The sequence below is a fragment of the Toxorhynchites rutilus genome, chromosome 3 (assembly GCF_029784135.1).
Source record: "Toxorhynchites rutilus septentrionalis strain SRP chromosome 3, ASM2978413v1, whole genome shotgun sequence".
NCBI classification, from domain to species: domain Eukaryota; kingdom Metazoa; phylum Arthropoda; class Insecta; order Diptera; family Culicidae; genus Toxorhynchites; species Toxorhynchites rutilus.
This window is the reverse complement of record NC_073746.1, coordinates 242,538,477-242,565,994: the sequence shown is the minus strand read 5'-3', so window position 1 is coordinate 242,565,994 and position 27,518 is coordinate 242,538,477.

The window sequence follows — 27,518 nt, the reverse complement described above, 5'->3', positions numbered from 1 at the left end:
TATACTTAACGACTGTCTCTTCCGCGGCTCAAACTGGGAAACGGCATAGATCGTGTATCTCATTTCACACAATCGTAGAGAGAGTTGCTCAGAATCATTCATAGTTTTTTTTAATTCTGAGCTTATGAAAATAATATGGCTTTCAAAGAACCACATAACGCTACAAATCCTACAGTAAGACATTTTTCCATGAATACGGCTAATGACGATAGGCGGCATGAATGCTCAAAAATATTTTTTCTGCTTAAATTACATTTTTTGTTCAATAAATTCTAACGTACTTGGACTTTTCATATAATTTCTCATTTTTCGAAAAACGTGAAAAAAAACGTTTTCAGTGATAAATTCGAGAGTGATAAAAACGAGACGTGATCAAAACGCCCAGTGATATAATCGAGACGTTACTGTATATAAATTTTGGCAAGTCGGTATGGCTCCTACGCCTGAACGATTTCCGCCAAAATCGTAATTCTTGAGAACGTTGTCGAAAAACACACCTCATGTCTTCGATATCCACTCTGTTACGGTGCTTTGTTTCCATCGCCAGCATTATAGAAAATCCAGATTCACATAAAAACTACACAAAAGATAACAACAATCGTAACGTTTATTCCGCATATCAGGATAAGAATCGATCATTTGTAGATCTATGAGTTTGTTCTGAAATTGATCCGAAACTTTCGTCACTCAAACCATGCCCAAATTTGTTCTTTGATTTAAGGAAAATATGTTTTAAGTTTAACTTGTTGTAAAAAGTCTTGACAAATGCTGTACAATTTCCTTTTTTATGGTCTTCTGTACTGTTTCCTCGTCTGTTCCATCATCATTCACTGACGAAAGTCTTTCAAACATTGCGGAGCTGTTCGATTGAACATTACATTGCAAATTTGGAGATGTTTGCCGATGATCGCAAATTTTGGAGTATCCAATAAAGTTTTTGTGGAAATTTTTGCTATTCATTGTCATCTTCAAAGCGAAATAAATGTGCAATATTACCTTGCACAATTCCCCCCTTTTAATGATCAAATTCCCCAATAGGGGAGAAATCCTCACCTGTTGAAAATCACTGTTCTAGATAAAACATCATAAGTGCACCAGTGGCCGAGTGGTTAGCGTCTCACATTATCATGCCGGGTGTGCGGGTTCGATTCCCATTCTGGTCGGGGGATTTTCGTCAGAGAAATTTCCTTCGACTAGCACTGGGTCACGCGTATTCTAGAGCTTGCCCCTCGGAATACATTCAAGGCGTGTTATTTGGTTTAAGAAATCTCAACTAAGTATTAATAAATGACGCTAGTGAAAAGGTGAAAAAACGCACCCCTAAACCTTCTAACGATATAAAACAAAATGAATCGCCAAGTCTGTTGGTAAGCGCAAAATTCGAGAAAGGAATAATCCGATTTGAGCTGTATCCATTTTATTATATTTCCTGTATCAAACATGTATTCCATGTGACGGAGAAACATGTTGCTTGCAAGTAAGTTAGGAGTCTTGAACGAGAATTGTGTCTGAAAATAATTTTAAATTATAATGAGTTTTGGTAGAAATACTAAGAAATTTATAGTAAAAGGAAAGGGTCAATTAGAAGATCAAGCAATGAATAGTTCTGTCTGCGATTGAATCCATAAACGTTCGCTAAGTTAGAAAACGTGAATGTTTGAAAGTGTTGATAAAAAAAATACTTTTTGGGCGGGTCGAAGTTTGCCGGGTCAGTTCGTTAGAAATATAAAAAATCATAAAATTTAACTGTATTGGTCAAGTTACATACAGGTCAAACATCAATAATTATCTGTTAATGCTGATGAATTTGTTGAAGTACAGAATTAGTGGAACAGAAAGAGTATCACTATGCAAACACATTTTCGGCGTTGTGACCTACCGCACTTTATAATAAGTCTGAGATACAAGGACATCGGTTTAGAACCACCCTTGCATTTGTTTGTTTCGATAATTGATTATTTGTGCTTGAAAATCAGTTGCAGGGTAACAATGGCCCTAAACTCATAACAAAGATGGGAAAGCACTTTATGTCTTCGTCCTTTCCCATCTTTGTTACTCTGTTACAAGTATGGAAAATGATGGGATTGTTTACATACTCGACTATCAAGCACTCATCGAAGATTTGCAGTAAAGAATTCCAATTTTTCCAACGCTAACTGCTAACCAAACGTTTGAAATGGGCTAAACTAATCAAATCAAAAACTGCTGAGAGAGCTGAGAAATAATTCACAAAAGACAATTTTTTATGAGAATATCCCGTCTTTAGAAGTTTTTTTTAAGCATGATTTTACGATTTTTAATAATAATTTGACCACTTTTTATAAATTTCCGAAAACCATAGCGTTTCTTAAAAAAAATTGTAAACAATAGAAATATATATATCCCTTATTTAAGTCTATAATATTTCAAAGCCTTTTTCGTAATTCGATGAAATATCGAATTTCCATAAATTGCAATCAATCATGAAATATACCCACATAACTGCATTCTTATCCAGTCTCATCCCATGCCAAGTTCACTCTCTGAAGTATAATCCCTCCCGTTACACAAACAGCACACACACAGTTCAGTCACAAAAGGATAAAAGTGAAAAGTCAACCTCAGCAGCTCACAAAGCCATCCCGCAAAATGTCCTCCGACCCCTTTCGTCACCTTCTGGCAGCGACACGATTCCGAGGCGTGCCAAAATGCATCCTGGTTCGAACCGATTCACAAACTGCAGTGCGTGTTTTGTTCCTGTGTATCTCCTGGATAAACATCCAAGCATAGCGTACACCTTTTGCCGCTGTCTTCTCGCCCGAGAAAAAAGCTGTTAGACAAGATTTATTCCTCCACAAAACAAGGTGTTCGCAATCCTTCCCTTATTCCTTTCTCGCTTTGCGTGCTATTCATCCTTCGCAGAATGCAGCTTCCCCACGCTACAAGTGGTTGCCAATTGTGTGCCCTGCCAAAAAAGGACAATGGAATAAAAAGGCAGTAAAATTGATCTACCTCATCATAACTCAATACAATCGACAGATATTTCTTTTTAATAATCAGCCTGTTCTCCTCAGTGAGACGTTATCCCCTGGTGATCGGGGCTGATCCCTCCGAACCCAGAACCAAAACGGCAACCGAACCGATTGCTAAAATATTAATTCGTTCGAACGCGATAAATTATTAGTTTGCGTTATGTTCCATTAAAGCCCTTCCTCGTGTTCTTTTGGTCTCTTTCAAGGAATATTGTTCGCTTTGTCATGGAAAGTGGATCTCCTTTCTTTCTTTTCGGGCGGACTGTTTTGCAATCTGCAAAGGGGTCTCTTCTCTGTAACATTGCAACGGCATCGCACAAAAGAAAGCAATAAAATCGTACAAAATATTGATGAATAATGAGGGTTTGCTGATTTGAGCCCTTCACCCCGTTTGTATAATTGTATGTTTTTTTGCACGTGAACCAGGGGAAAGCGACCTTGTTCTCTGGAGTTACATGTTCTTTCTACCGATGTGTGATAAAGATAGTGAATCTCTGTTGTTTATTTAACCGCGATTCAACTGTTGACAGGAAGTGGCGACTTCTTGTGTGCCATCTTCATTCAGGGTAAATATTACCTTACATTCGTGGGACCTGTAGTGATGCGAATATGAATTGGCAAATAGAAAACATGTTTCCGTGACTCGTAAAAATTTCTCTACGATATACAGCGCGGACTCGATTATATACAGTCTCCGATTTCTTTTCACTGTATATAATCGAATCCTGTACATAATCGAGTCAAAAAAAAATTTTTCATTCGTTTTTTGCACACATATTTTTGGTTTTTTGATTATAAAAGTAGAATGTAATTTTTGATTCATACCCTTAAAGTAATAAAATACCTTAATGATATAAAAACTCAGAATTATTTCAAAATATTATAAAGGATCATATTTGATGATGAAAATCTTTCTACGCATATGTTCGAATTCCAACAATGACAGAGTTATTGAACTTTTTCTCTGCTACGGGCCCTATTTAACTTAAACTGGCTCTAATTCAAAAATTACGATACGTAGGACAATTCTGTTGCTTACATTTGAAAAAAAAAGAAAATTTTATATAAGATACAGTTTTGAACCTTCCAAATTAGTGAATTTAAGTAACATTTTAGAAGTGAAAAACTTTAATGTTTGTGGTCTTTAAGGTGTTATTCTAATTTTATCCAAAAGATACATAATAAACACGAATGTTTTCATCAACCAAATTGAACCTCTTTAACCGCTCTACAATTTGTTCTTTGACATCCAACTTCTATCTTTTTTAATTTCGCTGCAATATCATTTTAAACAATTTCTGGTGAATCTCACCTAAAATCTACCAAAATCACGATTTTCACTTCACTGTACTCGTAATAGCCAATTCATTTTTTTTCCTTTTTTTCTCCAAAAATGCCTTCTTTAAAACTCACAATTGTTTTCCTTTTTTTCCAAAAATGCCTTCTTTAAAAATTCATAACTTTTGAACTATTTAACCGATTCAGATGATCGACATATCAAAGTAGAGACAAAGTGTTTTCTTTGAGAAATATTGTACATGCAAATCATTTGAATTTTGTTTTCATAATTACAGCGCGAACTCGATTATATACAGTTTTTGATTTCTTTTCACTGTATATAATCGAATCCTGTATATAATGGAGTCAAAAAAAACATTTTTTATTCGTTTTTTTTGCATGTATTTTTCGTTTTTTGAATATAAAAGAGGAATTTGATTTTTGATTCATCCCCTTAAAGTCAGAAAACACCTTTCTCACATGAAGAAAATAAATTAATCAAAATTCTCTCAGGAAGTGAAAGACGATCAAATTTGATGAAAAAAATCTTTCTACGCATATGTTTGAATTTCAACAATGACAGAGTTATTGAACTTTTTTTTTTGGACTTTGCTGCCTCAAACTGGCTCTACATTATAGAGTACGCTACGGAATACAATTCTGTTGCTTTCATTTGAAAGACGGGAAAATTTAGTACAGGATATGGTAGTGGAACATCTAAACTAGTTCATTTTAATAACATTCTGGAAGTGAAAAACTTAAAAGTTAATAATTTTTAATGTGTTATGATTAATTTCATCGTAAAAATTTATATTAAACTGTTTCTATCAATTAAATTGAAGCTCTCTAACCACCCTACATTTTTTTTCTTTGACACCCAACTTCTATCTTTCTTAATTTGGCTGCAATATCGATATAAACAATTCTTGGTGAAAATTCAAGCAAGATCTTCAAAAATCACGATTTTTACCCCACTGTACATGTAATAGCCACTTAAATTACATTTTAACGTTGAAAGGTTATAAGTCATATTTGAAATATAAAAAAATATTTTTTTTTAAACTGTATATAATGGAGTCCAAAATTGTATATAATCGAATCACATATAATCGAGTCTGTATATAATCGAGTCCGACCTGTATTGATTGTATTTGTTTGTTTTTTTTAAGTTTACATGACTTCAAACTAGAGGACGCTATATATTTTTTTTATATTTTTGCTTGAAGTTTAAGGTTTTTTACGTAGCATATATAAAAATCAGCTATGTGACTTTTATCGTTTTTGAGTCAAAGATAACTTGTTTTCAGTCTTCCTTCAACATTCCTATGCGACTAGACTGAATCTATGCCTCCAGAATCCTATATTTTCACATTTGTTTGTTCAAGAAGACTTAGCTCATTGGCTTCAATTTGATATGTCGATTATCTGTATCGCTTCAGTAGTTCAAAAGTTATGAATTTTTGAAACAGGTCAGTTTTGAGCTTGAGCTTGAGTAGATTGTACAATTCGTAGTTGCTCTCCGTGATTGACCTGAACCAACCAAATTGCACAAAGAACACACAGAATGACGCTTGGGACTAGCAAATCATTCTCGTTGTGCAATTTTCGGTGATTCGAGCTTTAAATGGTCAATGACGACGCCGGCCACGTCCTTACAGTCACCAGGGGAAGGGAAGGAATGTTAGTATGATATTCGCCGCCCGAAGGCCAGAAGGGTCGCCTCTATAGCGTGGTTCCCTTTATCATGGAAGGGAATTTTTGAAAAAGGTCAGTTTTGGGAAAAAAAAATAAAAAAAGATTTTTCGGTCCATCGATTAACTTTGAAAAATAATAACTCTAAAACGAAAAAAATAACATGTCTGAGTTTTGGATATAATGTGTAAAAAAAATCTCAGCTTTTAAGCACAAAATATAAAAAATATAGCAAAAAAATTGTGAACAAAGTTATTACTGGGATTGTTGTGGCTGTTCAAAATATGAATACGATTATTTTCGGTCGGTTCAAATCGGTTCGAATAAACATTTGATTTTGGATGATTTTTCGTTTTCTTTTTCGAATCTTTTCAATCAGATTTCAGGATTCTTGAAAAACATCCTCGAAAACTTCGATTCCAATAAACTTTTCATATCCTCTTTTGAAAAATTGTGTGTATTTGATTTGAAAAAGTAAGATCATCATTATTGAATAAAATAGAAATGACCCTCTCTAAAATTACTAAACTTTTAGTAAAAGTTAGTAATGCGACGAATGAATGGCAATTCGACTTAGACCAAAATCAATCACAGATTAAATCATTGCATTTCGACCTGTTTTTGTGCAAAAATAGGGATACAGGAAATAACTCAAATTATGATGATTCTAATTTAGATCACCGTTCGATTTTCTTCTGTTTACCTGCTGTATGTTGGAACATGTTACCTTTTCATTTGCGTGCGGCTGTGCTATCCTTTTAACTGCATGTCCAAACTTGTTGCTATTAGAAATCAGGTCATGCACAACATAGTGTATTTCAAATGGGATGGAAGTGGAAAATTTAGATGCAAACTTGCCCTTTCCGCGCTGTCAGTTGAAAATAAACTACAATTTTCGCTTTGGGAAAAAATCCTTATGATTTAGGATCAATAAAGCGTGGAAAGTGGATGTTATAATATATTATAATATAATATCAATTATAATATTATAATATATTAAAATATTATATTATTATTATTATAAAAATACACATAAAATTTTTATTTTCATTCTATTTTTCACTGGTTTAAAAAAAAGGTCAGTTTTGGGTTTCTAAAAGCAAAAATCTTGCGGCTACGACTGTTTTCCATATCCTAAGATCCCCAACAACTACTCCAAAGCAAATTAGTGGAAGACCAATACACCTGCAAAACGTTGAAAAGAGTCAGAATAAAGTTGCCAAAGAAGACAAGAGCCCCAGAACGAATGTATGAAGATTATGTTTGTGTCAGATGTAAGCAACCAGCTGTCCAAACCAAGAGGTGCATCGATGAAGAAAACACGGTAAAACAAATTAACGCAAGTTGATTTTTTTAATGTGCTACCCTAAAAGTGCCCATCAAGCAACAAAAGTTTTTCTTTTGTTTTTCTAAGAAATAAATGAAAGCTGAAATGGCCAAACGGTCTACTAATGACTTGGCCAAACGGTCTACTGATGACTTACTTTTACGTACACCCAAACTAGCGTTGGCAGAAAACATTTCATCTTTGGCAGAAATGATGCCATTCCGTGCGCTAGAGAGTCAAATGCCCAAATAAGCTATTTTAAAGCTTGAAAATGGTTTGTATGTATGCGAGCAGACGTCTCTTTCTGTTTTCTTTTTTCATTTCATTTGGGATTGTGCCAAAAAAAGTCCGTACGACGTCAATGGGGATCGAACCAAGGCCGGCTAGAATGCAAAGCTATTTCACACGACCACGCTATCCACATGGCTAATGATGCTTCGGCAGTTATTCAGCAAATACGTGATAATATTGCACATGATTATATAATGAAGTGGGAAAGTGTTTTCTATGAGTAAAAAAGGAGCGCATGAAGGAGAACAATATCTATTTCGGTCTGGGCCGTGTATGTGGCAAGGTATGCGGAAAGCTTATTTGTCTTTTGTTTCGCTCGCTCGTATTAATCTTATATTTGCTGTACAATGTATATTATACAAATGCTTACCAGTATTTGTGAGTCATGACATTTACTGTTATGTTATGTCTCATTTAATGTCATAAATCAGGATGACAAAACATGAGCTAAAAATCAATTTTGGGTGTAGTATTGACTGGAATGCCGAAAATTTTGAAAAAACTTTTAATATTGGAACACTTTGATTTCAAATGGGGAGTGGATTTTTTGCGCCCATCTCTGTAATCCTACGTCAACTTAGCGGTAAGATTTTCCAACATTCAACACTACAACTTTCTTGGTAACATTTTCATGAACTAACAAAAACAACAAATGTCTCGATTCGGACACCGAATACGCAGTATGACAATAAAGTTAGGGTACTCAAACTATATAAAACTGTTAGCTATAAAGGCTCGTTCACATTATGTCGAATGATGCCGATCGGCCTGTATCGCGCGGCATATTCGGTTCGTCATGTAATGTGGACGTTTCATCGGGTGCACGAAGGACAATGCCGTCAATGCGAATATCCTTCGTTTTGTTTTGGTTCGCCTTTCTTTGATCCGGACTGACTTGTTTCGGGTTAGGTTCATAGGTTCAGTAAATTCGAATCGAATCGAATCGAAGCCCGGGCGGCACGTCCACACTTATTCGGTTGTACCGAGTGGCTAAGGCCGAACGATGCCGATTGGCGTAATGTGACGCGTCTTAAGGATTCTATTCCATCTTGCCAAACCGTTACTGGAGTATATTATCTCAATGTTTTGTAGCATTTGATGGCCAGAGTCCATCGTATTCGACGCAAACATTATGAAGTATGTTCCAGTTAGTAATTGACCGCTTCTTTCTAGTTACTGCAACAGCTTTAGTTGGCGTACCAAGAAACCGATGACAGTCGTCTTCTCTTTCTGATGGATCGGCTTTTCTGCGCTCCGTCACAGTCCCAAACAAACTGAATGCGTTTCAGGTCAGGTCAGGCGATATAATAAATTCCTAGATCCCTCGCCGTCCAGCTCATCCAGCCTGTTCAGTTCGTTCCTTTCGGTCAGCTCGTTCAGTAACGATGTTGTCTTGTCGATGTCCTCACGAAAAATGAATGCGATCACCACCAGAATATCGCTTAAGTATGCTTTTTGTCCGTGATTGAATCGAAAGAAGGTGTGAAGAAGGTACGATGGCAATTTGGAAGGCAAACTAGAGGCGAATGAACTCTGAGTTTGAAACTTTTGGCGACTGAGCAATAATTGATTGAAAATTATATGATTTTCGCGATGCGAAACATTTTCCGTTGCGCGCGCAAACTGTATTCGATACGTAAATAATCTACCAATGGGGGAGAATAATCTTCAGAAGCTTTCCTGCTAATTAATTGCACTTGATTGAAAAATCACAAAACCAATTGCATTCGATCGCAGCAGTACTATGTGGATAGAAAACATTAAAATAAACACTTTCGCATGAATGTATTTTTCAATTGCCAGGGAACTGGCAGATTATTTTCAGCAACGATTAGATTTTTCCAGATTTTCCTCGATACTCGAAGCCCACCAGTAATTAATGCTAACTTGATAACCAACTGTTAATAGCACTTGATTGAAAAATATTTGATCGCTGTGTTACATGGATAGAAAACATTAAAATAAACACTTTCACATGAATGTATTTTTCAATTCCCAGGGGAGCTGGCAGATTATTTTTCAACAACGATTAGATTTTTCCAGATTTTCCTCGATACTCGAAGCCCACCAGTGGTTCACGCTAACTCGATAACCACCTGTTAATAGAACTTGATTGAAAAACATTTGATCGCAGTGTTACATGGATAGAAAACATTAAAATAAACTCTTTCACATGAATGTATTTTTCAATTCCCAGGGGAACTGGCAGATTATTTTTCAACAACGATTAGATTTTTCCAGATTTTCCTCGATACTCGAAGCCCACCAGTGGTTAATGTTAACTCATAAACCACCTGTTAATAGCACTTAATTGAACAATATTTGGTCGCAGTGTTACATGGATAGAAAACATTAAAATGAACTCTTTCGCATGAATGTATTTTTCAGTTCCCAGGGGAACTAGCAGATTATTTTTCAGCAACGATTGAATCTTTCCGGAATTTTCTCGATGCTGAATAGCATCTAAACGAAGAGTTCCGCGCGCGTGTGTGTGTGGTGACTGCTCCGATCTCTTCCAGGGGACCCGTTTGTGGCATCACTCTCATCCTGATAGATTCCCTTCTGGCCTAAGGTGCACAGGCTCTTGGTGACACCGTTCATCCGCGCTTTCATGGTAAACGAAGAGCTTCAACACAACAGCGACAACATGCTCCAATCGCTGTTCAATTATAACTGAGTGGATTTCTTCTTCTTCTTCTTTTTGGCTTTAAGAGGGTTTAAACTTTTCAGTTCATTCGCCTCTAACTGAGTGGATTTCCGAGCGGCGCTCGCTTATATACCGATTGGTGATTTCAAGAGCCTGTTTTGAAAGCAATTTTAAGACTATTGAAACAAGTTTTTGGATCAAAAAGTAACAAATATATAACGCGTAGACATTTTATCTTTCGAATGAAGTGTTTATCATACCATTTCGTTCAGTTGTTTATTAACGCTCAAAATCTCGGTTTCCGGCGTAACGCTTTCGTTTTCGAAACTTTGATTTTACACCCCGGTATAGAAATGAAAGACGTAGTCCTACTTCAATAAATTTCCTTGTGAAACGTAAGGTGGATTTTTCTTCGCAGATGCACTCGCTCACAAGTTTATGATCTAGCAAGGCATCTGTAGTTGTGCAAAGAAAACAAAGGTTTTCATCGCTGTAGTGACTATGAGAAAACAATTTTTTTAAGGCCCACCAACACACCCCCACACCAGAAAGCTCGCATGAAGCCCTTTGGTAATGGACTCCTTCCTTTTTTTAACAATAAAAACACGAACAAACAGAAAAGGAGACAACAGACAACTAACAAACAAGAAAAACAAATAACACATTTTATTTCAGTTTATGTTAAGGTGTGTGATAAGCATCTTATAATAATATTCCGATAAAGTTGGAATTTACCCAGTGGAACTATGTTCCTTTGAAGGGATCCCATAAATTAAATAAAAAACAAAAATCAACAAAAGACAACAAACTAGCATATACAGCTCGATCTATATTTAAAAAAAACGCTTCGAGTGTAATGTGTACCGATGATTAGCAAGGTCGCCGACTTCTAGTTTATAATGCTTTTTCAAACTGGTTTTAAATAGTAGACGATTATTCATTTCTTTCAAACGATCCGGAAGGACATTATGTACAGTTGGACTGTAAAAAGAAATCCACATTTGACCAAGTTTTGTTAAGGTTCTCAAACGCATTAAATTGTGCGCATACCTAGTATTGTGTTCGTGATTTGTGGTCGGTAAGATGATGTTACAATGCATATTCTGTTTTTTTTTTAATATGTCGTACACAAACAAGCAAGACTGTAACTTACATAGGCCTCGTAAAGGGAGGACTCTGTGCGACGCGTTTGAATACAGTTGAACAGAAGAACCTATAATGTTTTTAACTTGGCTTTACAAGCATGACCCCACACGATTATAAGATATTGCTGACGGGAATGAATACAACCATGATATAAAGTCAAGAGGACATTCCGAGATTCAAATTTACTGACGCGATACATGATACCACACAAGGATGCGAATTTCCCTCGCACAAACTCAATATGATTCCCCCATGAAAGTGTAGAATCCAACACCAAGCCTAAATATTTGAAGCTGGACACTTTTTCAATTTCTACAGGCCCAAGATGGGCTGTCATGCGAGGGAATTTTTTTCCTCGGCGAATGGAACACCATGTATTTGGGCTTTGATATGTTTAGTGAAAGCAAATTAAAGGGTGTGTCACATCAAATTGCATCACGGAAAAAACGCTGTAGAAATTCGCCCAGTAGACCGATCCTTTTGAAAATTTTAGACAGTAAAATAAAAACTATTAAACAACTTTTGGCATTTTCTTTTTATTCATACTTCGAGCCCAAGCCCGTATGCTCGCACCTTCCTCTTTACCCCGTCCATAAGGTTCTGTACAACGTCAGGTTGTAGTTTTTTTTTTAACAGAAATCCATTTTCTCTTGAAGTCCGCCTCCGATTTGACAACTTTTGGGTTCTTCCGGAGGGCCTGCTTCATAATCGCCTAATATTTCTCTATTGGGCGAAGCTCCGGCGCGTTGGGCGGGTTCATTTCCTTTGGCACGAAGGTGACCCCGTTGGCTTCGTACCACTCCAACACGTTCTTTGAATAGTGGCACGAAGCGAGATCCGACCAGAAGATGGTCGGGCCCTCGTGCTGCTTCAATAGTGGTAGTAAGCGCTTCTGTAGGCACTCCTTAAGGTAAACCTGCCCGATTACCGTGCCGGTCATCACGAAGGGGGCGCTCCGCTTTCCGCAAGAGCAGATCGCTTGCCACACCATGTACTTTTTGGCAAACTTGGATAGTTTCTGCTTGCGAATCTCCTCCGGAACGCTGAATTTGTCCTCTGCGAAGAAGAACAACTGGCCCGGCAGCTGACGAAAGTCCGCTTTGACGTAGGTTTCGTCGTCCATTACCAGGCAATGCAGCTTCGTCAGCATTTCGGTGTACAGCTTCCGGGCTCGCGTCTTCCCCACCATGTTTTGCCTTTCGTCGCGGTTAGGAGCCTTCTGAACCTTATATGTACGCAGGCTCTCCCGCTGCTTGGTCCGCTGGACGAATGAACTTGACAAATTCAGCTTATTGGCGACATCCCGGACCGAACTTCTCGGATCACGTCTAAACTGCTTAACTACGCGCTTGTGATCTTTTTCACTGACGGAGCATCCATTTTTGCCGTTCTTCACCTTCCGGTCGATGGTTAGGTTCTCGAAGTATCGTTTTAGTACTCTGCTGACCGTGGATTGGACGATTCCCAGCATCTTACCGATGTCCCGATGTGACAACTCCGGATTCTCGAAATGAGTGTACAGGATTAATTCACGACGCTCTTTTTCGTTCGACGACATTTTTCCAAATTTACGAAAAATTGACAGTGAAGCATGGCCAACGTGATCTATAGACTCTTATCTGATTATAAGCGAAAGCTGAAGATATAATTCCTAAAAATTAAATTTCTACAGCGTTTTTTCCGTGATGCAATTTGATGTGACACATCCTTTAGTATCAAAATACCTCATGAGTAACTGCAAATAACCATTTATGCATGAAATCATGGGTGATATACCGTTCTGAATCATATTTCGGACACTTTATTCTAATATCTTGAAATGCTTCATACACTGATGATATAACTATAAAATTAATATCACAATTGCTTCTTTAGAGTAATTCCTTGGTTTCCCTATCACTTCATTTGAGAATTACATTTGAATTATTACATAGTAGGAAAAAAATCAACAGCACGTTTTGACGTTTGACGTTTGTTTGACGTGAGCACGTAGAATTTACCCGTTCATAAATATTCAAATTTCTCCCGTGTTTCATCAGTTCTCATCATCATTAACAGTTTACTGTGATTGCTTGGTAAGTGTTTCGCAGTTGACTATAAAATATAATCAATTGTAATGTAATTTTCGTCCAAAAAATTACAAAATAAAGTGTCCGAAATTTGAATTCAATCTTTCCGAAATTTTATTTAGTGTCCGAAGTTTGATGATTTTTTTATGTTTTCAATCAAATAAGTACCAAAGTAGATAGCTTAAAAGCATATTGAACGAATTCATTAGAAATATTTACCAAATAATACCTGTGCATAGAGTTTAGATCTGTTTTCTGCATCATATGCCTTACGCGTCCGAAATATGATTCGGTACGGTACAATGGTTTGGGTAGAATAGTGCTGTATCGTCTGCGAATAACTTTGGTATTCTTTGAGTGGCAAATTCCCTATATCGTGTATGTAGAGAAGGAACAAAAGACGCCCAATATTGCTACCTTGAGGGACTCCGGTATTTATAGAACGGAGTGAGCTTTTTCCGTCTTTAAACACCGCACTGTTGCCTTTTGGTCAAATAACTACGAATAATATCATTAGCTAATCAACGTATTCCGTAACATTCTAATTTTTGCAATAGTATATTGTGGTCCAGGGTATCGAATGCCTTTTTCAAATCAATAAAAAGGCCACCAATGATACTTTGCTCAGTTATCGCAGTAGAAGTACTGCATCCTTTTCTGAAACCATACTGGAACTTATACAACACATTGAATTTATTCAAAAATCTAACCAGCCTGTTAACTAAAAGTTTTTCAAAGATTTTATTAATCATCGACAGCGTGGATATGAGTAGATAATTGGACGGATCAGAGGCATCGCCTTCACCGAAACCTGGAACCACTTTTGCTATTTTCAAACCTACAGGATATTTTCCTTCCGTTAGTATTCGGTTGAAACGTTCTGTGAATATTTTGGAAAATCTATTAAGGTTATTCTTGATCATAATTGCTGAAAGATTATCTGGTCCACAACTTTTTTGGTATTTAAATCCGCAACCTCTTATTCATCATTAGGGTTAAGAAAAATAGATCGTTCCAGGTAAGGTAAGTGGTCTGAGAACTTAAGCTGTTTTTTAAGTTTTACGTTTTATCCATTGCCAAGCATAATAATCAAGCCAGGGACAATATTTAACTTTAGTATTAACTTGTTCACTTTTGAATGCGGTACATTGTTCCAATATATTATTATAAGCCGTTGTTATGGCTAAAATAGATTCATTAACATCTTCAACACAAACAAAATCGTTAAGGAACTGAATAAATGGTTGATCAAGTTTTCTTGTATCAGTAATTTTCTTGGTCAAAATAACATGTTCTCTAGGATTGCTCATTTTAAAAGACGTGACAATTATTAAGTGATCACTGATATCAGTATAAATTGTATCATTTTGTACGCAAACGAGATCTTCTTTTCTTCCAATACAGTGATCCAATATATTGTCACTGATTGGGCGAGTCGTATACGTATCCGAACAGATGTAGTTATATGATGCTAGTAAATTTTCATAACGATGAACAATATTATTGTTGGTTAAATTTATTGGAATATTCACGTCTCCCACAATAAAACGTGGGTGTGAGTTAGTAGTTGCCAATATACACTCCAGCTCGTCATGAAATTGATCAAAGTCAAAGGATGGTGGTCTGTATACTCCTACAACATCATAAAATAATCTATTTATTTTTATTTCTTTACGAATTAGATGCATTCCATTATCAGAAGTATTTTTCTTTACTTTAAAATTTAATCCAGTCTTTACATACACTGCCAATCCACCAGATGACGTATCACAACATGAAAAAATTGAAATAGAGATAGTTTTCAACAAGAAAAAATCTCTCTTCACAAATCGATCTTAGTTACACGATCAATGGGAAACCAACAACCGTTACGATGCGCGATGAATTTACACCGTTGACCATGGCACTTTTGGCTGAAATGAGAGGATATCAGGAGAAGTTACAGTTGAAATATGTTTGGTGCAGTAGAGGGGGGAATGTATTAGTTAAACAATATGAAAATTCTAAGCCAGATTTGATAAAAACTAGGGATGACTTAATTGATTTGGTTAGTCGGTATAGTGGAAATATTCTTACAAAGGAAGCTCCTTCTCCTAAAAGGAAGTGTAGTATTTAATCATATTTACAAAAAATTAAAGTTTTATTACTGTTTGTATTTTATATTTTCATTAAACTAAATAAATAAAAATGGCAAATAATAATAATTTATATCACGATTGAAGAGATGATTTCAACCTAAATTATACCAAAAATGATAACAATTTCTTCCGCATAGCTCAATGGAATATAAGAGGAATGAATGACATGCAGAAGTTTGACAATATTTTTTTTGTTTCTTGACAATATAAAAATATCTATTGATGTATTTGTAGTTGGCGAAACGTGGTTAAAGAGTGTTATTTGATATTTCATACAGAGGACAATTTTCTCTCTTTAACCAAACTTCTGCATGTCATTCATTCCTCTTATATTCCATTGAGCTATGCGGAAGAAATTGTTATCATTTTTGGGATAATTTAGGTTGAAATCATCTCTTCAATCGTGATATAAATTAATATTACTTGCCATTTCTATTTATTTAGTGTAATGAAAATATAAAATACAAACAGTAATAAAACTTTCATTTTTTGTAAATATTATTACTACACTTCCTTTTAGGAGAAGGAGCTTCCTTTGTAAGAATATTTCCACTATACCGGCTAACCAAATCAATTAAGTCATCCCTAGTTTTTATCAAATCTGGCTTAGATCTTTCATATTGTTTAACTAATACATTCCCCCCCCCCCTCTACTGCACCAAACATATTTCAACTGTAACTTCTCCTGATATCCTCTCATTTCAGCCAAAAGTGCCATGGTCAACGGTGTAAATTCATCGCGCATCGTAACGGTTGTTGGTTTCCCATTGATCTTATAACTAAGATCGATTTGTGAAGAGAGAATTTTTTCTTGTTGAAAACCATCTCTTTTACATTTTCATTTTTGAACACCACACGGATAGGAACTAATGTATTTTTAAGTTTGTTTTTTTGCATTCATCCTAGTGGCTTTACAAGGAGACGTGACCAAACGAAAGTCCCGTGAAGTTCTGGTCCGACTTATTCAGCTGTCATTACAGCCGAGATGTCGTAGCAAAATAATATTGATTTCATTGAAAAAAGTATGAATTCATAAACTTTTTGAAAAGTTTATGAAATGTCAGGCAAATTCAACTTGATGCTTAATTGTGGATTTACTCCACCTCTCGTGTCTCCGTTTACCAATGAAATTCCTCACTGTTTTCTTCCGCAAAACAAAAATCCGGAACTATCCCAATCCATCAAACGACAAATCTGCCTCCAAGAAACCACCGTCGCAGTGCTCCAGTGTGAAAACCTTGTCCTTAGCGCACTCCTTAACCGTCCCTCGGTCTCCTCCCACACACACATCTCGTTTGCGTGTTTACATAACCACAAACCACTGAAGTACGTACGCCCTCTTAACCGACAAGCCGACACACGGACCTTATGCGTGGACCACAGGAGGGATCAGCTTTCCACCGAAAGCAAGCGTAAAATTTGTAACGCCCTAGCTTCGGATTGATAAACGGAGCCGCAGTCGAAGATCGTTGACCCGGCCGTATCCTCTAGCGCTCCTACAAGGCACAGCGCAACGCGAGGAAAGGTGGCTGTTTATGAGATAGTTTTTTTTCCCATGGAAAGGGACCCCCGCGACAGATTGGAAGCAAGTGTTCAGCAATCTATGTCGTGACAGAGTGTGAGATTTGAATGAATTTTACAGCATCCTGCATCCGATTTGATTGGTGCGGTGTTTATGTGTGGGAAACGAGCGAACGAGAGCCACTCGAGTGGCGAAGGTTTTTTTCCTTATCCTCGGAGGACAACCAGCCGTGGCGTGACGTTGACAATATTTACGCGGAAGTCGAAGAAGGTTATTTTTTTTTGTTCCTCGTGTGTGCGTATTGAGGAGGCATCCTTTGGAATAGGGATAAGAAAAGGATACTCGCGCGATCAGGCCCTCCGATCTGGGTGAGATTTTTTCTAGCTCCTCGCGGCTAGCGTTTTTTATTGTTATTATTTATGCATCGAAAGTGCAGTACATTCGGGTTTCCTGTGAGGGCGATGGGAAAAAATCTTGCGTCCGGCTGTTCAGCTGTTCTATTTTCTCCAGCCCGGCGGATGGATATTATCGGTGGTAAAGGACACGGTAATAAATATTCAAATCCGTGGGTTCTTTCTGTGGTCATGGGGACAGACTGGGAAACAGATGACGGATGCGGCCGGCTGCGGTGCGTAACAAATTAAAAATAATGATCAAATTGAGGATTGTGTCATAGTTGAAGTACGGAATAAGTATTGCCGGGAGAGTCTGCTTCTAGTTCATTTAGTTTTAATCTTGTCACGAATCCCCACAAACTCCCTTCGCAAATGTTAAAAAAGCAATTTCTAACACACCAACACATTGAATCGCAAGATAAAAAACGTTTCCCCATTTCATGGTGTCGATAACAATTCGTCACTCGACGGTCATTTTCTCATTAAAAATTCGATTATGCTTATTTACTGCTCAAACAGCGTTCTTTTTTCGCGGTACGATGGGTGAACGACGAAGATCTTTATGTAATCATAATGATTTCGGAGAAAGGGTTGCAAGAATCGCTTTCCATTCGCTGGTATATAAGATGAAAAAAAAACACGCTGAAGGATGGATTCACGCGGAAAAAAATGCCAGCGAATTCGAGGAGGGAAACTTTAAAAAATCGATACTAACTTCAGCTTGAATGTTTGAAAAGGGAAAAATCCCACTGGAAAATATGCTACTTTTCTGATGATGTTTTAATTATTCGGGAAGTTCAGCCTCTCCACTTTTATCAAAATTTTATTTCCTTGCTACAGTTTTGGCGCTTCACATCTGAATCTTCGCCAGTTGTCATCAGCCGTCGAATTCCAACTGAATTCCCGCATCCGTTGAGCACTTTTAGTTCGCTTCCATCGGACTGCACATGGAAAAAATATCCCGCGGCGATCTTTTTCACCAAACCAACAATTAAATCATCATAAGTTCCAATCCACGACACAAAACGTTCAAGTGAGATCCTGAGAGATCTTCCAGCATTGGAATTGGTTGCCGATTCTCGCTCGGATTAAGAGACAGGAAGACGGCCTCTTTCCGCTAGTAGTGCGGAACCGATTTTTTTTCTCCTTTCGTGCTCTCCTCTAGTTTCATCCGAGATTATGAAAATTAGTTGGCGGTTACCTGGGCAAAACGATCTTCACTTGGATTTCTCTTTCACCAAGATCAGGGACAAGGTCGACAGAGCACTGCACAGACAAACAGGAAGAGCGGTGTGGAAATCATCGCGCAATACCGATTCACCGCCGGGGGGTAAGGCTTCCTTTTTGTCCCCTGGAGTAGTTCTGTGTGTAGCCGTACAATGGGAAAAAAGCTAACAGGTATGCGAGGAAGCTATCGTTGGTTTTGCCTAATTTGAATAATTTTTTACTACTCTTTGAGACCCACAGGCAGAATAAAAACGGTGTCTCCGTAGGAGCTATTCTTTCGCCACCGTCATTTTTTTCTTGTTTTGTTTGTTAGTTCATCCCTGTGTGAACGAAACTCAGACGGATCTTGAACGCGGATCTAATTAGATGCAAAGTATGCGAAAGGATTCATCTGGGGAATGAAACGGAGAGATCCCGAAGAGGTACCGTTCACAATGGGAAAATGTTCAACGCGCCACACTGCCAGCAATGGGTAATGTGTTTACCTTTATTGACATAATTAATGATTGATATAAATTTATATGCAGATTGCTGGGTTTCAATATCGTCTGCGGAGTGCGAAGCACTGTGGAGTTGCATTGAAACTTTAAAGTGAAGGCGCTGATTTCGGGTTAGAAACATCCGAGCAGAGTTTGTTGAGGAGATTGCAGCTGCAGAGAGAAAGATATGGCCTGGAGGCAATCAGCTGGGCTATGGCGAGCTGGTTTGATAGGCTTTAGGAAGAGTTTTTGATGCTGCTGTTTTTTTTCGGTGAGAACTTTGTTAGTATGTACAAGAGCACTAAACAATCCATAGAGTTTTAAATTAACACAACGCTCACCATTCAACTCGCAAAAAAGAAATCAAAAACACAGGCTGATTCTTTTAATAATCCAAACATTTTTAGAAAGACTCAACTATATCCCTCGGTGGTGATATTAAACAAAAAGAAGTATGTGTCTTTGAACTATTACCTTATCGGCGTGCAACAAAGTAGTAAGCAATTCATCAATTGAAACTCTTTTATTTCTGTAATATAGTGACTACATTTAACCTTATTCAAAACTAAAATAGTGTTTCTAGCATCGAGAACGATTATACTTTTTCAATCCACAATTGAAAAAAATCATGCATCACTATGAAACAACATTACTCAGTGCTAAATATCCAATGTTTTGTTCATGATCCAAGGGGCTGGCCGGGTAAAGGAGTAAAAAGTGCCCCAAACCAAAACACTAGCTGTATGGCAAATATTGCATAGGATATTAAATAAGAAATTTTAACGGTTAATTTGAACCCCTATGTGGTTTAACATAGGATCTATAGTGAAAAACGAATCCTCAAAAGCTTCGTGATAAAAATTTGAAAAAAAAAAAATGAATGTGCATCTTAGGGGCTGTCCACATACCACGTGGACAGAAAAAGCACGATTTTAAACTCCCCCCTCCTCCTCCGTGGACAAGCGTGAACATTTTCATACCCCTCCCCCTTTTGTCCACGTGGACATTTCTCTTGATTTTATTAGAATAATTCAGGAAATAACTTAATTGCGCATGAATTAAATTTTAATTCCATTTAAGTTTATTTTGTTTCAAATTTTACTTGCTGAACCCTGCCACGTTTGCCGTGGCTCATTGGTGTTTTATGACAGAAAAATGAGTAGTAAAACAAAGCAAATATTCCATATGAGTTTAACTTTGAAATACTTGTATGTTCTTTGTTCTTTGTTTTTTAAAAGGCTTTAAACTTTGCAGTTCATTCGCCTCTAATTTAAATACTTGTAATACTTTGTTTCTCTTTTATCTTCGAAGATATAAAGGCTATCTGGTTTGTCAACACGGAAACGCGCAATATCCAGTTAAACAATCCGCATCCGAATATAAATTACAAAATTCCAAGGATTGATCTTGAGCCAATCGAATAAAATTAAATAGATTTAAAATCACTATCAGATACAATTTAAGCTCACGATTTTTGAACACATGCAAAGAATTGTGTTTGCTGTCACATAGAATACATATTCAATACTAGAAAGTTATTTTACTTTCACAGGTTTATTTCAGAAGTGTACTCATTTCATCTGGAAATATTGAAGCTTCTTGAGGCGTTGGCAGTAGCAACAACAATTTTTGAAGTGGCTCGTATGTTGTGTTATAATATGAGCTCCATCAGAGCTCGAGTTTTTGAAGCGCACAAAAACGAACAGAACGTTTTTATATACTCTTTTTCTATCATTTAAAAAGAATTTCAAAGAAAGAAGAGATAAAGTAGGAAGCATGTACTGATATCTATAGATCCTCACTTGACAAAGGATGAGGAGTAAAAGGTCGAAATTTTTCAGAGATTTCGGAACGCCTGTATCTTCGATATAAACGATGACATTAAGATAAAAAATACAGCATTTTCAAGCTACAAATTTCTAGTGTGTGATGTGTATATGTGTTGTAGATAAAATACTTTGCAAGAGAAGATAAAGCGTTTATAGTTTGTTTTCAAAGTTTCTCTAGATTTTGAGAATATATGCTTAAAAGCAATCCAATCAACATGATTATTTCGCGACCATTTGATTCATAGAGAGTTTCAGTAGAACTCTTTACTACAGAGGTACTCTCTATCGAATGAAAAATTATCCTTTGATTTCGAATTAAGAATATTTCATGAGATAATGAACGCACAGCAAATCGATGGTCAAATCTAGTCATCGCAATCTTGGAAATATTTAATACATGGTCCAGTTGATGCTTTGACGAATGCATTATTTTATAAAAGAGTTACAGCGTTTCAAAGATCACTCAAAACATTTTCGACATTTCGCCACAGGAAATGTCTGTTCATTCACACGATCAATTCACATTTAGAAACCTTTTCCGCAATAGTTTCAAAGGGTACTAATACCTTATTAAAAATATTTTCATTATCTATATATATTTTTTTATTTTTCAACTGCTTATTGACCATCCTGCAATGAGTGTCTAAATAGCTTCCAAAATGCCCGTGGGGAAAAAACATCAGAAAACTCACAAATCAATATTTTTTTACTAATCTTGCACGATAAGTTATGTGTATTGCTCTTTAGTTTTCCTCCACTTAAATCCTTATCAAAACGTCACAGTTTACCAGAGAGCAATTCAACGCCAAATTAATCCTCCGCTATTCCGATCCTCCCCATTTTATTGAAATTTTGTTCATTTTTTCCAAAAATGGCCCTGAAGCCTGTTGCCCGATTGAAACTTTTTTTTTTTTGAGAAATTTATTATCCTTCTATTATTTTTTTTATAAATGTTCAAACTATTGAGAAAACTTTCTCATAAATTGAATAAAATATCGAAAACTATTATATCTGTTTAAAATAATATTATTATATATAGGTTATTAGGTAGCTGATCCGAAAAATTTCAAGAGATAGGGGATCATAAAAAATCTTCCACGCTGATGATCAAATCTTAACCACGAAAGAATTATTGAACTTTTCCTTGAGACCGGTTTTTTGCCTTAAAATGACTGAACTGAAAATTCAAAAAGTGCGCACGATGCTTTCATTTGAGGAAAATTTGCATAAAATGATGTTGTGAACACATTTAAATTAGTGAGAGATAACAAAAAGGATAATAGTGTGGTGTCAAGGAAGGAACTGTATAGTGGTTGGAGAGCATCAATTTGGCTGATAGAAACAATCCAGTTTATCATGCATTTTTGGAAAATTAATTAAAAACACAAAATTTGAAGTTGGTTCTTTACATTTAAAAGTTGATCCTGGGTTCTATTAATTTGAAAGTTTTACAATTGCATTCTATGCAAAATTTTCTTATCTTTCAAAGGAACAGTATAATTATTCTAAGGAGCGTACTTTCTAAATTAGAGTCAGTTCAAGACATAAAATTAGACTTTTCAACAATGTCCTAGTTGAGAATTGACTACATGCGTAGAATTTTTTCATCAAATATGATCCTCTATCACCTCCTGAAATATTCTATAATTTATCAGAACACTGGCTCAATTGTTTTAAGTTGACGACTAGTGATGCATAGACAATCTCCTGCAAATGTAAATAATTATTCTCAGAAATTAATGAAATGAAAATACTTTGGAAAAATGATTTTTCACGCAATTCTATATGAAAAACTATACAGACGTTATTATCATATATTGTTCTCGAGATATAACAAAACGTATAGAAAATTATATTTGATAAAAATCATTTACGCATATCATGGAATCTCAACCATTATGGAATCGTTTAATTTTTATAGTTTTGGCTATGAGGGCTATGAATACCCCGTAACTATAAAAGTTCGATCATAGGAATTAGTTGGTCATTCACAATTTACGTGAGATATTTTTATAATACAGATTTCACTGAAGAAGATCCATAATATGAGAGGAAATATATGAACGTTTGACTGGGCAGCACTCTCAGGCTTCTCAGTCTGTTCATTGATAAATACGGAGAGAAAATTCTTACTGTCCACGTGGACTCAGTCTATACCCCCTCCCCTCTCTCCGTGGACAAGAGTCGACATTTTCTTACCCCCTACCCCCCCTAAAGTTGTCCACGTGGTATGTAGACAGCCCCTTACTACGGTGTATCAAGAAAAATTAGCAAAAAAAATTTCATCAAAAATTTTAGTAATAAAAAAAATGTTGAAGATTCGAATTTTTTTTTGTTTTGGATTTAGAGATTCAGTACTACTCTAAATCATATTTAAATGTGTTTCTACGGCTTTTCTAGATATGTGTGAATTTTTCAGATTTTTTTCAGTGTTGCGCGGAACAAAAATTTTTTTATATATTTTCAAGGAGTCTGGCTAGGTAAGGGAGTAAAAAGTCCCCCAAACCAAATCACCAGCTATATGGAAAATATTGTATAGGGTACTAAATAAAACATTTTGGCAGTAGTATCATATATTTGAGTCCTTATATGGTACACCATAGGATCTATGGTGAAAAATGCACCTTTTCGTTTTTTTCACGCCATTCTCAATAGCTTTGAGACAAAAATAGGAAAAAAATATTAATACATCTTACCTAGGTGTATCGATCAATATTTTCAAACAATTTTTTCATCAGAAAATCAAATGCTAAACAAAATTTTAAATTAATTTTTATTTTAATTTTAAATTAAATTTTATTTTTTTTTCATTTTGATATTCAGTACTACAGCGAAACTTCGATATAACGTACCCTCGTTATAACGTACCCTCGATATAACGTCACGCGATATAACGTACATTTTACCTCGATATAACGTACACCTTTTCAAAGTGTAAAGGAATATTTTTTTCAATATTTTTTTTTCTGATAGAACAATGAATTATCTGTATTGTGATGCTAAAACAAGTTTTGTACCTTCAATCAATCTCGAAATACAGCTGGTTTTGTGATTCCAGATTCTAAATGAATCATGCTTTAATCAACAGTACGAAGGGAAACATCATGAGAAAGGCTGGCTTCGTCTTCTGATTGAAGTTATTCATTAACTTGACTAAAACAGCAACACAATAATGTATTATAGACTACGTTTGTGAGTACTTTATTATGCTTCGATATAACGTACAATTCGATACAATGTACAATTTTGAAAGTGAAATGTACGTTATATCGAAGTTTACCTGTACTATAGTTTGTATTCAAATTTCTTTCTACGTCTATTTTAGGTATATGTGTTTTTTTCAGAATTTTATATATATTTTCAGGCATTTCCCAATTTTGAAAAAAAATTACTTTGAGAATTTTGCTCTAATTTTTATTTAAATGCGTTCGTATGTGTTGTTTTTTTCACATGTTGCGTAATTTTTTCTTAAATTTTTATGAGGATTGCGCGAAAAAAAAGTTTGGGGATTTTTATTTTATTTTGAATTTAGAGACCCATTACTGCTCTCATATTTTTTAAATTTTGTTTCATATGTCCAAATTTTGTCGGTATATTTAGAGCATTGCGCTGTACAATTTTTTTTTCTCGTATCGTAAAATATATGAGATTATCTTTACATTGGATTTAGATGGTTAACCAAATTCATAGGAGGCAGCAGTACGATAGAGCTCTGTGAGAAAAAAATAAAGTCCTTGCAGAAAGATCATTCGGATTAATAAGAAGAACACTTAAAAAAATCCGAATTGTTTTTATTTTTTTATTTCAATCTTACAATTGAAAACCACGAATACAATAAAACAATCGATTTCAAGAAAATAAAAATAATAATGCAGACGATGAAGAAAATTATTTTTGTGTTTCGCAATGCTCTTAAAAATTCATGAAAAATTACGCCACATGTAGAAAAAAAGACACATACGAACGCATTTAAATAAAAATTAGAGCAGAAGTGGGTCTCAAAGTTATATTTTTTTTCAAAATCTCGAAATTATATGAAGAAATTAAGAAAAATAATAATTTTTTTTTGTACTGCGTATTTGAATTTTTTTTATTATTCGAGTTTTTCATGAAAAAAACAGTTTGAAGATATTTATCGATACACCTTAAGATGTACTTTAAGTATTTTTCATATTTTTGTCTCAAAGCTATTCAGAATGGCATGAAATAAACGAAAAAGTACGTTTTTCACTATAGATCCAATGTGAAACCACATAGGGGTTCAAATAAACCCCCAAAATTTCTTATTTAATATCCTATACAATATTTGCCATACAGCTGGTGATTTGGTTTGGAGGCACTTTTTACTCCCTTACCCGGCCAGGCCCTTTATAATATGTTTTGTATATTTGCATTGATTGTACATACGCATATTCATTAGGAGATGCAAAATTTTGCAGAGATGTTCCGTATTAAAAGTGAATCAATGAGCGAAACGTTGCAGCAGAACGTAGTAACACGCAGAGTGGAACAACAATGGAGGTTCTTGCCCGACCTTATTTGACTAATTAACTTGAGGCTACTTGTTCTTTATTTGTAAAATAAATTTCTTCAAAAAAAGCTAACTTCCGAGTTGCTTGTCTGATTAAAATGACATCTTCGGTAAAGTCGTTGAAAAAAAATAAGCTACACAGTAAAAATACTCTTAATAACATTATATCTAAAATAATACTTGTAGGTTATAGTAAACTTACTTAAACTCATTTGCTCGCATAAAACATGAAAGCATTTTCAGCCAGGATTACGCGATTTGTTTAAATGAAACGCTGCACACGCAATTGAAACTCTTTTGGAATGTTCCAGGTGTCTTTTCATAAAGCTCTTAATTCATCCTATACTGTGATACAGTAAAACCTGTTTTTGTGCGTTTTTTTGTGCGAATTTTATTTTGTGCGATTTTTTTGTGCGGTTTTCTGTTCTTGAGCGGTTTTTTTTGTGCGATTTTTTTTGTGCAGTATATGAAAAGAAGCATATTTGACGAAGTTATCGTCCATTTAGTTTTTTCGATGGTTTATGTGCATTTCAGTGCGAAAAAAGCATATTTGCGTCTGAATTATCCACTTTTGAAATCATTCCCTTCCTCCCATCAAATACTCTAAGTTTTTCTAAGTGTTTGCATGACATGATTCTTAACAGCAACACGTTTCGACATAAAACTAAAATAACTGTTTTGTGCTTTTAGTTGCATGTCGCAACCGAAAAGGCAAACTTTCCCGTCGCGAAGCAGGGAAACAAAAGGAAATTGAACGGTGAACGGCGTGGATTTGAGTTATTTTCTTGGGGGAACTTTTTTTGTGCGGTTCCTATCTACCGCCCAAAAAAGGTTTTTTTTTCAAAATGTGTACCGAACATGATTTTTCAAAGCTACTGGTGAAATTTTGCACGATTTTTTATGCGGTCCCTATCCCCCGCACAAAAAAGGTTTGCCTGTAATGTGTTTTAAGGGGATCCAGCTTTCTCAGATTTTTGAAGACTTTTCCTAACATTTCCCCTCCATTTTCATTGAAAAGAATTTTGCTTCTGTAAATGAATACCGTTCCCAGATTTGATCTTTTAGCATACTCTATGGTATACCGACAAGTTTTGCGAGCTCCAGGATCGAGAAAACTTGCTCCATTCTTTCTAGGACATGCAACATACTTTTATGGAACTCCTGCAATATAAAAAAAAAATCATCGCTAACTTTCGATACGTCCGAATTTAGAATCATCTTCTAAATGTGTTCTTGATTCCGGACATCTCGCAAAATTCGAAAGAAAATGAATTCAGAAACTATATTAATGCATTCTAGGGATTGCATGGCAACCTAATTACCATCGTTTATTTAGAATAACTTTATTTAGGTAGCAAAGCTAACTTTACTTGATTGTAAAAATTACTCGACTCGACGTGGGTTAGTGCAACACAAATATTTGTTTTGATTTTTGACATTTTTTGTCAACGGCTAGGACCTATGCCTGACACTACACTAAACTGATACAATAATGCTTATCAATCGAATTAATTCAACATGCAAATGATGTTTTGGTATTGGTATGATATTGAATATATATATATATATATATATATATATATATATATATATATATATATATATATATATATATATATATATATATATATATATATATATATATATATATATATATATATATACTGTGTGCTCCCGTTGCCGAGTGGCTTGTGTCCTACATTATCATGCCGGAGGTCCAGGTTCGTTCAGGTCGGGGGATTTTTCGTCAAAGAAATTTCTTCCGACTTACACTGTGATCACGCGTATTCTAGAACTTTCAACCACTTGCAAACAACATATTACTCCGTTACATGGAATAGATGTTTGATGTAAAAAATATGATAGATTAAAGACAGTCCTAAATCGGACAATTCCTTTCTCGAGTTTTACTCTTTTCAACACATTCGGTGATCCA